This window comes from Parasteatoda tepidariorum, chromosome 7, assembly GCF_982258835.1.
Source record: "Parasteatoda tepidariorum strain Cologne lab strain chromosome 7, Ptep-v5.0, whole genome shotgun sequence".
In the NCBI taxonomy this organism is placed as follows: domain Eukaryota; kingdom Metazoa; phylum Arthropoda; class Arachnida; order Araneae; family Theridiidae; genus Parasteatoda; species Parasteatoda tepidariorum.
Window position 1 is genome coordinate 1,166,778 of NC_141761.1, and position 12,248 is coordinate 1,179,025.

Here is a 12,248-nt window from a genome sequence, read left to right on the forward strand (position 1 = left end):
CTCTTTAACAAAGAAAAATATTTCTTTTCACATATAGAACGCTTCATTCGCTTCATAATATTGAGAAGAAGTTAAAAAAATAATATAAATTAAAATAAATAAATAAAATAAAATATCCGAAATTTATCCGTTTATTAGCTATTATTCGCTATTTCCCAAAGAAAAAATAGTTTTTTTTATATACAAAACACTTGATTCACGTTAAAATATCAAAAAATATATTTAAAAAAATAATATATAAAAAAAAGAAAAAAATTTGAATGTCGACCGTCGCAGGGTTTCGAACCCATGGCAACCGGGACGAGAAATCTAACTTGCTAAATAGCTTTTCCAACTGCGCCATGCTTCACACGCATTCTCCGCGAATATTTAGCTTAAAACACCTCCTCCCGGTTAGTAAACAAAACTTATTTTGGCCCATTGTGGGCCCACTAATGTGTCTATAAAAAAATCCCTCGGTATAGTTGTTCAATACATTAAATTCTAATTTTTGGCGGAGTTTGAAATTTATAGGTTAATATTATAGGGAGTTACGGGGTATGATGTGTGCGTGCCTCTTGATAGTACTTTTGTCCCTTTTTCTGCCATTATTCGCTCTTTAACAAAGAAAAATATTTCTTTTCACATATAGAACGCTTCATTCGCTTCATAATATTGAGAAGAAGTTAAAAAAATAATATAAATTAAAATAAATAAATAAAATAAAATATCCGAAATTTATCCGTTTATTAGCTATTATTCGCTATTTCCCAAAGAAAAAATAGTTTTTTTTATATACAAAACACTTGATTCACGTTAAAATATCAAAAAATATATTTAAAAAAATAATATATAAAAAAAAGAAAAAAATTTGAATGTCGACCGTCGCAGGGTTTCGAACCCATGGCAACCGGGACGAGAAATCTAACTTGCTAAATAGCTTTTCCAACTGCGCCATGCTTCACACGCATTCTCCGCGAATATTTAGCTTAAAACACCTCCTCCCGGTTAGTAAACAAAACTTATTTTGGCCCATTGTGGGCCCACTAATGTGTCTATAAAAAAATCCCTCGGTATAGTTGTTCAATACATTAAATTCTAATTTTTGGCGGAGTTTGAAATTTATAGGTTAATATTATAGGGAGTTACGGGGTATGATGTGTGCGTGCCTCTTGATAGTACTTTTGTCCCTTTTTCTGCCATTATTCGCTCTTTAACAAAGAAAAATATTTCTTTTCACATATAGAACGCTTCATTCGCTTCATAATATTGAGAAGAAGTTAAAAAAATAATATAAATTAAAATAAATAAATAAAATAAAATATCCGAAATTTATCCGTTTATTAGCTATTATTCGCTATTTCCCAAAGAAAAAATAGTTTTTTTTATATACAAAACACTTGATTCACGTTAAAATATCAAAAAATATATTTAAAAAATTAATATATAAAAAAAAGAAAAAAATTTGAATGTCGACCGTCGCAGGGTTTCGAACCCATGGCAACCGGGACGAGAAATCTAACTTGCTAAATAGCTTTTCCAACTGCGCCATGCTTCACACGCATTCTCCGCGAATATTTAGCTTAAAACACCTCCTCCCGGTTAGTAAACAAAACTTATTTTGGCCCATTGTGGGCCCACTAATGTGTCTATAAAAAAATCCCTCGGTATAGTTGTTCAATACATTAAATTCTAATTTTTGGCGGAGTTTGAAATTTATAGGTTAATATTATAGGGAGTTACGGGGTATGATGTGTGCGTGCCTCTTGATAGTACTTTTGTCCCTTTTTCTGCCATTATTCGCTCTTTAACAAAGAAAAATATTTCTTTTCACATATAGAACGCTTCATTCGCTTCATAATATTGAGAAGAAGTTAAAAAAATAATATAAATTAAAATAAATAAATAAAATAAAATATCCGAAATTTATCCGTTTATTAGCTATTATTCGCTATTTCCCAAAGAAAAAATAGTTTTTTTTATATACAAAACACTTGATTCACGTTAAAATATCAAAAAATATATTTAAAAAAATAATATATAAAAAAAAGAAAAAAATTTGAATGTCGACCGTCGCAGGGTTTCGAACCCATGGCAACCGGGACGAGAAATCTAACTTGCTAAATAGCTTTTCCAACTGCGCCATGCTTCACACGCATTCTCCGCGAATATTTAGCTTAAAACACCTCCTCCCGGTTAGTAAACAAAACTTATTTTGGCCCATTGTGGGCCCACTAATGTGTCTATAAAAAAATCCCTCGGTATAGTTGTTCAATACATTAAATTCTAATTTTTGGCGGAGTTTGAAATTTATAGGTTAATATTATAGGGAGTTACGGGGTATGATGTGTGCGTGCCTCTTGATAGTACTTTTGTCCCTTTTTCTGCCATTATTCGCTCTTTAACAAAGAAAAATATTTCTTTTCACATATAGAACGCTTCATTCGCTTCATAATATTGAGAAGAAGTTAAAAAAATAATATAAATTAAAATAAATAAATAAAATAAAATATCCGAAATTTATCCGTTTATTAGCTATTATTCGCTATTTCCCAAAGAAAAAATAGTTTTTTTTATATACAAAACACTTGATTCACGTTAAAATATCAAAAAATATATTTAAAAAATTAATATATAAAAAAAAGAAAAAAATTTGAATGTCGACCGTCGCAGGGTTTCGAACCCATGGCAACCGGGACGAGAAATCTAACTTGCTAAATAGCTTTTCCAACTGCGCCATGCTTCACACGCATTCTCCGCGAATATTTAGCTTAAAACACCTCCTCCCTGTTAGTAAACAAAACTTATTTTGGCCCATTGTGGGCCCACTAATGTGTCTATAAAAAAATCCCTCGGTATAGTTGTTCAATACATTAAATTCTAATTTTTGGCGGAGTTTGAAATTTATAGGTTAATATTATAGGGAGTTACGGGGTATGATGTGTGCGTGCCTCTTGATAGTACTTTTGTCCCTTTTTCTGCCATTATTCGCTCTTTAACAAAGAAAAATATTTCTTTTCACATATAGAACGCTTCATTCGCTTCATAATATTGAGAAGAAGTTAAAAAAATAATATAAATTAAAATAAATAAATAAAATAAAATATCCGAAATTTATCCGTTTATTAGCTATTATTCGCTATTTCCCAAAGAAAAAATAGTTTTTTTTATATACAAAACACTTGATTCACGTTAAAATATCAAAAAATATATTTAAAAAATTAATATATAAAAAAAAGAAAAAAATTTGGATGTCGACCGTCGCAGGGTTTCGAACCCATGTCAACCGGGACGAGAAATTACACAGCTTTACCAACTGCGCCGTGCTTCACATGGATACCCCATGAATATTTAGCTTAAAACACCTCCTCCCTGTTAGTAAACAAAACTTATGTTGGCCCATTGTGGGCCCACTAATGTGTCTATAAAAAAATCCCTCGGTGCAGTTGTTCAGTACATTAAATTCTAATTTTTGGCTGAGTTTGAAATTTATAGGTTAATATTATAGGGAGTTATGGGGTGTGATGTGTGCGTGCCTCTTGATATGACTTCTGTCCCTTTTTCAGCCATTATTCGCTCTTTAAATGATTTGTCTTTGGTTAAATCTGTAGAAAAGTACTTACGTAAGGATTAAACCAATGTATGTTAACTAATTATTGCTTTTATTATATTCCCGAAAATTTATCAATTCATGTAGGAGCTAACTATTCTGTCATGATGTTTAATAAACATTTCATTTTATATTTGTGGTTGTTGTAAAGACATAATTTTACTAGAGAAAAAAAAAGTGTTTGTTTCAAATATTGTTTTAAATTTTGTTTCAAATATCGATGTGTCATATACAATCAGATGACGTCGTGCAGCTGAATGGTTAATAAGGATGGTGTATTTGGACAAAAGGTATTCTAAAAAAGAGGAATGGGGGGTGAAGAGAAGTAGGTCGAAGTGGTGGAAACGGGGTGGGGAAATTCTACGCATGTTTTCCTTTCAGTTCATTTTCACAAATAATTTGATGGTGGATTTTTACTCCGTTCCCTGGTATCTGTTAAAGCATGTCAAATCATCCAATCAGAATTTGAAATATAATGCGTGGGATTTACCAGATAGCAGGGCATTTTAAATTTTGAAAATTAAAACTATAAGAAAATAACGATATTTTAAGACTCCTCGATTTTTTTCTAAATCAGAAGTGAAAACATTCTTAAGAAAACGGAATGAACAGTTTATTAATGCATTTTAATGAAGTTACGATTATTTTGTTTCGTTTATGACTCATGCGAACGGAAATTAAGCGTCAAATGAATGTTTTGCACAGAAAAATTGTGTAAACACATTATAGATGTCATCCTTCCAACCAAGAATGAAACATGGGTGCTTTCCACGCAATAGAGCTTTAGACGCGCTCCAAATTCCTTCCACTTTAGAAATGTTAGGGATCGTTTGACAGTCGACTTTTCGAACGATCTCGTTCGTCATTCCCACGTTACATCATTATTCTTTAATGAATGATATTTTTTTCTTTACAATATTATAAGTAATTTTTTTCATCTCAAAAACATATTACAACAGAAAAAAAAAATCAATGTCTTTAAGAATAATAAAATCCAATTCCCCTTTTTTAGAAATTTTGAGAACATTCTCACTGAATCTCTTTTGAACATTCTGCTTAAAATGCAGCCGTCAGATTCTCGATGTCTAAAAGTAAATATCGATATGAATTTTTACTTTGACGAAAAAATTACTATAAAAAAATAATGTCGCCGCCGCTTGGGAAAAGTTTTTTTTCAAGATTAATGGTTCTTTTTGAAAACATTTTGATTCAAGAAAATATCGCTTGCGTAATTAAAGGACATTTAAAGAAGAATAAAAATCGCATTTCACGAAAAATCGTTCGCTTTTTCTCCGAAGATTAAAATCTGTTCAACTTTTTCGTCTGTTTTCGAACGGAAGCGTCAGAAGATATTCAAAAAAAAGGGACTCATTTATTCTTAATAAATGAAGTGTTATTCAAACTAGAATACGCTGTTTAACACGTTCGTAAATGTTGTTGTTTGGAATGTGTTAGGGATAAATCTAATCTTGATAAATTTTGCACACACAGAGAGGCCCACAAACAGTTAGTTAGTAGATGACCATCAGACTGATAAACAACACATCTTGTTTTGATCTTCTCGTTTTTCATTCTCACTGTGAGAAAATAGCTTTTTTTAAATTGTTCTCTTTCACAACTGCAGAATTAGTAAGTTCTTTTGACCTTTATTGTTATATGCTATCTGTACATTACAGCTCTTTAATCCGACCTCCCTTTACAGCGAACCTTCCATTATAACGGAAAAAAAGTAACTTTGTTTTGTTGTTTTTTTTTCATTCAGGCATATTTAACTATGGATATATGCATTGTTGCTCTTTAGTATGACCTTCCATTAAATCGGTCTATAATTTAGTTTTTTCTCATGACCATCACTTTAAAAAATGAAACAATGAGCAAAGATTTCAATGACATTCTTTTTATATTATCGAACATCTCATGCTCCATGAAAGAAGAATCCTTGGAGGTCAAAGTTGAAAAAAATGTGGTGAAATATGGCTTACTTCTCAAAGTCTATACAGCGAATTTCTCCCAATATCGAATTTTCATTAAAGCATAACATTCACCCTGCAATGAATTAGTTATGACGAATTTATGATAATGATTTCCTTTTTTTTGTGAAGAAAATTACAATCGGAAGTAATAACTTCTGTACAACCAATTCTTGCTTTAATGATTCTAGCGATAATGCATGTAGATGAAGGATTTCAGTTATTCCTTCATTTATAATTCAAATAAATTTGAAATATTTTTTTATGTAAAAGTCGTAATCATATATACTTTAAACTCATCATATCGACTAAAAATTTGTAACATTTTTAAGTAACGTATATATATATATATATATATATATATATATATATATATATATATATATATATATATATATATATATATATATATATATATATATATATATATATATATATATATATATATATATATATATATATATATATATATATATATATATATATATATATATATTCTGACTTCGAACGACTGGCACTATTTGATCCAACAATGCAGTTACCTGGACGAGTATGGCTGCCCTGGCGTTTTAACCTATTTAGAATTTGATTTTTCAGGATCGATTTCGTTAGAATTTTGTAAACAGCTAAATAAAATTATCTTATTTAAAAATTTTATACCTTACAGCGACTATTATTAAATAAAATAATAAGGAGAGTAATAAATTTTTATTCAAATTTTTTTCTTAACGATAAATTTATTTTATAATCGTGTGCAAGTTTTCAATTCGACTTATGTCGAAATAGGTAAAATAAAAAAAACATTTACATTAAGGCGTCTAAACTTTAGATCTAGATTGCGGCTACTCTATATTTTGGGAGTCAGAAATCCGTCTGAAAAATTATATGTTTATAAAAAAAAGAAAAGGAAAGTACGTTACTGTGTCTGATCTCGTAACTTGAAATATAGCCTGCATTAACTAATCAGGACACTCCTTCGAAACACTGAGCCGTGAAAATCCGATCATTAAATCAAAAGTTCTTGTTGAGATGACTTAATATATCAGTGAACATTACTACCCTATTCAATAAATTCATAGTTATTATTAGCAATTATATGAATTTAAAAACCGTGATTAAATATTTATCATGACAAAATATATAGCAGCACACAGAGAAATATGATCCCAATAGTTTGGTCAGAAGAGTTTAGACTACTTAATGTAAATTTTATTTTTTACTCCTTCCGACATAATGGAATTATAAAATTCATTTATCGGTCAAAAAAAATCGTAATTATTTATCAGTTTTTATCTTTTTATTTAATGGTAGTCGTTGTGAAGTATAAAAAGTTTTGCATAATTTTAAATAATATATTTTTATATAACCAAATACAAAATCAATCGAAGAGTTGGATGGATGAAATTTTTAAAATACGAGTTTTTTTGAAATTCGATTTCTCAACAACGATTCCTTCGAATTTCTTTAAATTTTGTGTTTTGCCATGAAAAATTATATTCTTGAAAATGATGTAAAAGATTGTATATCTAACATTGCAAAAATAAGTTATTTTTTGTATGGAATTATCTTCAGATAAAAGAATTTTATAATTACGTGCAAAAAGTTGAAATTCACTAAAAAAGTTCTCGAAATGATCGAAATATACAATAAGCTAAATTAGCATCCAGGAGTTCGCTTTAGATTGCTCTCCTGTCCAAACAATCTGATCCTATTTCCCAGATTGCGGCTATCCCCTATATTTTGGGGGTCAGAAATCCAAATCCGTCGGTGGAAAATTGATTCAGGAAAAGTACGTTTTTGTACCTAACTTCGAAACTTTAAATAATGCCTGCTCTAACTAATTTGCATAGTTGAGTTCATCCCCTCGAACCATTAAGATTGAGTTCAAGAACGTGAAGATCCGATCATTAGATGAAAAGTTATTCACGGTGATTCATATTTTATTTTGCGCACTGTACATTCATTAACTTCTTAAAAACCTCTAATTAAGTTAGAATTTTCACAATGTGCGGCAGAAAAAAACCCAGACAAACAGTTTTTTAACAAAACTGTATAAAAATAAATATTTTAGCAATATACAATAATGAAGAGTACACTTTTACTTAATTAGTAATTTGAATTAGTTTCAACACATACGCACACACACACAGCGATACAAACGCTTTTTCAGGTCGGTAGTTTTCTGCTATCCCAGATAGCTTGAGAGAACCCAAAATTTTATGTGATTTAGTGTAGGCCCTTGACTCCAAAATAGACCACACTCTGATTGAAATCTGGTGAGTAGGGTGGCCTTTCTTCAGATGATTTTATATCCAGAAAATGCGCCTGTAAGCTGGTGCGGAGTCTCGTTGAAACATAGTGCCTTTTGGCCCATGAAAGTACAATAGCTTATAGAATGTCTTACTGTTACACTTCTTCATTTATTTTAACGGCCCGCACTAGACCATCATCGTCTTTGGATTTTGGCGGCGATGTTTAACCACTTGGAGCGTCCATTCTGAGAGTTGGACGGTAATGAAACTCTCATAAGTGAATAAAAAAAGACTTTTCCAAGAAAATAAGAAAATTTGCGTCTTAGCACAATACCTCCTAGAAGTCCTTATCACGAGCTACCATGAACAAGAAGTTTAATCCTTTAGTATTTTCAAACGTCATATCATCGTAGACCGAACATCTTTCTTACTTTCCTCCACTGCGCAGTTCTTTGCGTTGGACTACTTAATTGTTCCGTGGTGAGGCTTTTTTATTCTAGGAGGTGTTGCTCTGTAACACTGCTAAAGGCAAACCTTTTGAAATGAATTAAATTTATTGAGTCGTATAAGTCCACTCTTCATAATTATTTGCTATATTTTGTAAATTTATTTATTTTTAATAGGTTCCGCAGTGGGCTGATTGTTAAGACATGGTTCCCAGTAGAACACCGAAGTTAAGCATCACTGGCTGCGGTCAGTTTGAGGGTGTGTGACCACTTGAATCAGTCGCACGCAGGTCGTCGGGTTACCGAAAGGGGGTGCCATCCCCTATGCAGATAATCAAAATTTGTGATGTCTTCGGATCATCCTCAGAGATGTTTTCTAGACCGTCGCCAATAGCCCAATGTGCAACTCTAGTGCGACGTAAATAAACTACAACTTATTTTTAATGGAGTAATATTAAAATTTTATCTTTTTTTGCGGCACCCTGTACTAATTTACGTTGGGATATTAAATTTAGGTTCAACAATTTGTTCAGGAAGAGGAAGTTAAATTTAAATTTTGGTTTGAGGGGGGCACTCTTTTTTCCGCGTTTCCCCTTCCGGTGCTTTTTTTTCGTGTTTTCTCCTGAGGTCATGTTTAGTTCTTTTTTCAAATGTCAACATTTGTAAAAAACAGTCCCAATAACTCCACAAAAAAAATGACTCTTCGCTGAGTAAAAATCCGATCATTCTATCAAAAGTTATTCAGAATGTGGTGTGAATAATATATTTGCGTTTTAATAGTCTGCATAACAGCCTTGAAAGGATTGACTTTCTTTTACTGATGAATGATTATTGATAGATTATTCTGGCGATAATACTTCTGCGTTGAATTATTATTTTTTTTTTATTCAAATTCACAACTCTCTCTCTATCATTGAGCATTTGTTTTTTTGAAGAAGAAGAATCAATTAGAGTGTCACGTGAACATTCATCTTTTACAATTGCATCAGCCATCGATAAGCATCTCAGTCGGGGGATCGTTCAAATATTGCATAAACAACTGATTATTGCTTACTTATAGTGTCGAGGAGTATGAACAATACTTGGTAAGATATAGAAAATCCTCTTTTTTTTTCTTTAAAAAGCAACAAAAAAAATTTTTGTTGAAAAATTTAAATTTTTTAAGCAAAGTTGAATTAAGGTAAAAAAAAAAAAAAGATCAAATATTTCGAAACCCCTAAAAGATGTCCAAGGAATAGTCAACTCAAAATTTAATAAATAAAAAAAAGATTTTAACCTTGAATTTTGTTATAAATTTATTGTTTGAATCGAATCCAAAAATGAGCTTACTAAAGAAAGAGAGGGTTCTGCAACTAAGCACGAGAGGTGAATTTCTTATTTTTTCTCGTGAGGAGTGTTAGCAATGCTTACTTATGACATTAAAATCCTCTGAGTTTCAGAAATTTCCTTTAAAAAAAAATAACATGAAAATTTGAAGAAGTTTTGAAAAGTTTTAAATTTAAAATGAAAAAAATTAAGTTAGTTAACAAAATGTACACATTTTTTCAACACTGTGAAGATTTTGAGAAAATATTTTTGTCTTTTACTTTACTCGTTTTAAGAACACGTTTTAATTGGGTATACTATAGCCTACGTCACAGGTTGTGTTATTCCTACTAAATTTAACCCATGAACGGCATTTTCTGCGAGCCTAACTTCAAGCCACAAATAAACAAACGAAGTGTTTGATCGTTTAAATAGCTGCTCGCCAGATTTTATTGTATTATAAAGAAAAGTAATTGATATTCGATTTTTGATTAATAATTGATTTATGTGGATAGTGGCATAGAATTTAGCATTGCGTCATGGTTAATGTTATTCCTACTAAGTGGCAGTAGTTGTGTTTTTTTAATATTATACCCAATTATGAAAGAAAAGCATTTTCTATAAGATGAGTCCATATTTGTGTTTTTGCAACCTTTCTTTAGAATTTTACAGTCCCTGGCAAAATTATTTGACGAATTGAAAGATTCTATGTAAAATCTTAATTATAAGGTGATACTCTATACAGCTTTATTATTTTAAAGTGGCTGAAACTGATTCACACTTGCTTACGTTAGTGTATCAATCGATTAACATTGTAATGCAATACGCTAAAAATAATTACACGTAGGAAGTATATAAAAAATCTCTTGTATAAAATCTCATTACATGTATGTTTCAATATACAAGTATTGCCTATAAACGCGTGCAAATCATGTCATTATTAAAACACTACAGTAAGTCTCATAATTCGGTCTCATTATTATAATATACTAATATAATGCTTGATATAATAAGTATTCTATATTTATGTAGTATAATAAGTATATACTACATAATATATATGATATAATAAGTATTCTATATTTATTCTATATTATGTATTTTTATTTACTTTTACCAATCATCAAATACAGTATGTATATACAGTATGTCCCGATTATCCGAGCTCCGGTTATCCGAGTTTCCGCTTTAAGCGAGCAGTCAAATATTTCAAGAATTTTTTTTTCTAGTTTATTTTTAAAAAAAAACGCTGAAAAATAAATCTGAATTTCATCTTCCAAACACTCAGAAAAACAAAATCCAACAACTTGGTCTGATGAAATCATCGTTAATATCGTCAATAATGATAATGAATCTAGCGAAGATGATGAAGACAGTGATTATTAAAATCAACCTATAAAAATCTCTCATACAGATGGACTAAGAGCTATCGAATGTACTATTGAATATATAGAACAACAAAAAGAGGCGACACCAGCCTTCCTGCTATCCCTGAAAAAGGCGAAACATTAGTACAGAAAAGCGCCAAAGTTACGTAGAACGTAAAACGATTAAGGACTTTTTTTAAGTAAAAACTATTTAATTCTCGTAAAGTATGTTTTTTAAATGTTTTTAAGTAAGCTTTTTAATTATAATATGAATTGTATGTGGTATACTCGTACTTCTTAAATATTTTACATGTATACCTTCTCTTTTTCATTCCGTTTTTATACTCTTCGCTTTAACCGAGTTTTTCAGTTATCCGAGTTTGTTGCGGTCCCCGTTAACTCGGATAATCGGGACTCTACTGTATATGCTACCGTGAACGTCCGTTTTTTATATTCGATTTTATATTAATTTATTCGTTGATATTAATATATTTATTCGATATTTTAATATGTGCTGAGGATATATTAGATGAAACATCAGTGTACCGGCTAAATGCATAACTGGGCACTGGACCTTAGAAAAACATTAATGTAAGGCATACCGGGCACTTCACTAGACCTTGCATATATTTGGGACATTTACCAAAGAGCGAGTATGTGATTGTCAACATTCACCGGTGGAAGTCAATAACCACCTATTTCTGTCATTCATAGTAACAAAAAATATCTTATAAAGATTTGAAAATACGTGCGCTACGGGCCACTTTTGAACGAATCTGGGACAACTCTTACTAATAAGCATTATTACATAAAATAGTCTTTCATTGTTATCGCGGCAATCTCATTGGCTGGAAATTAACATGGTATAATCTAGCTTTCTCACCTGGAAAACCAGTTTCTTATTTATTTATTTATTTTATTTATTTATTTATTTTTTGTTATTATCAAATAATTAATATAAAACTTATCAGGAAATTTTTATCTGAAAAATATTTCTTTATTAAAAATGCAAAGGTTATTTGTATTTGATATTTATGAATCATAGTATTATCTACTATAATTACGTTTAAGATTTCGATGATTGTTTTTACATTATTGCTATTCAATGAAATAAAAGAATGGAAACTAAAAGATTTATTTCTTTATTTTATGGCATATGTACCCACTTGGGGACAATTCTTGAGACTATTTGAGAAGCGTCATTAAAATAAGATGAAATTATTATAGTAGTTTAGTATAGGAAACACGTTCTTAAATGATCTAGTTTCATAAAAAAGAACTTTCAGCGTTTCGAACTCAGTACATAATATTTGCTACCA

At 30.5% G+C, this 12,248-nt stretch overlaps 1 protein-coding gene across 1 annotated transcript in view; it reads left to right on the forward strand.

The window, feature by feature from the left end:
- The first annotated feature begins 4,915 nt into the window (after window positions 1-4,915).
- Window positions 4,916-12,248, forward strand: part of LOC107450693 (putative monocarboxylate transporter 5) — a 31,479-nt gene continuing 24,146 nt past the window's right edge. The window contains exon 1 of the mRNA XM_043055974.3: window positions 4,916-5,218. The gene's annotated coding sequence lies outside the window, so the exon portion shown is untranslated. The remainder of the gene's footprint in view (window positions 5,219-12,248) is intronic.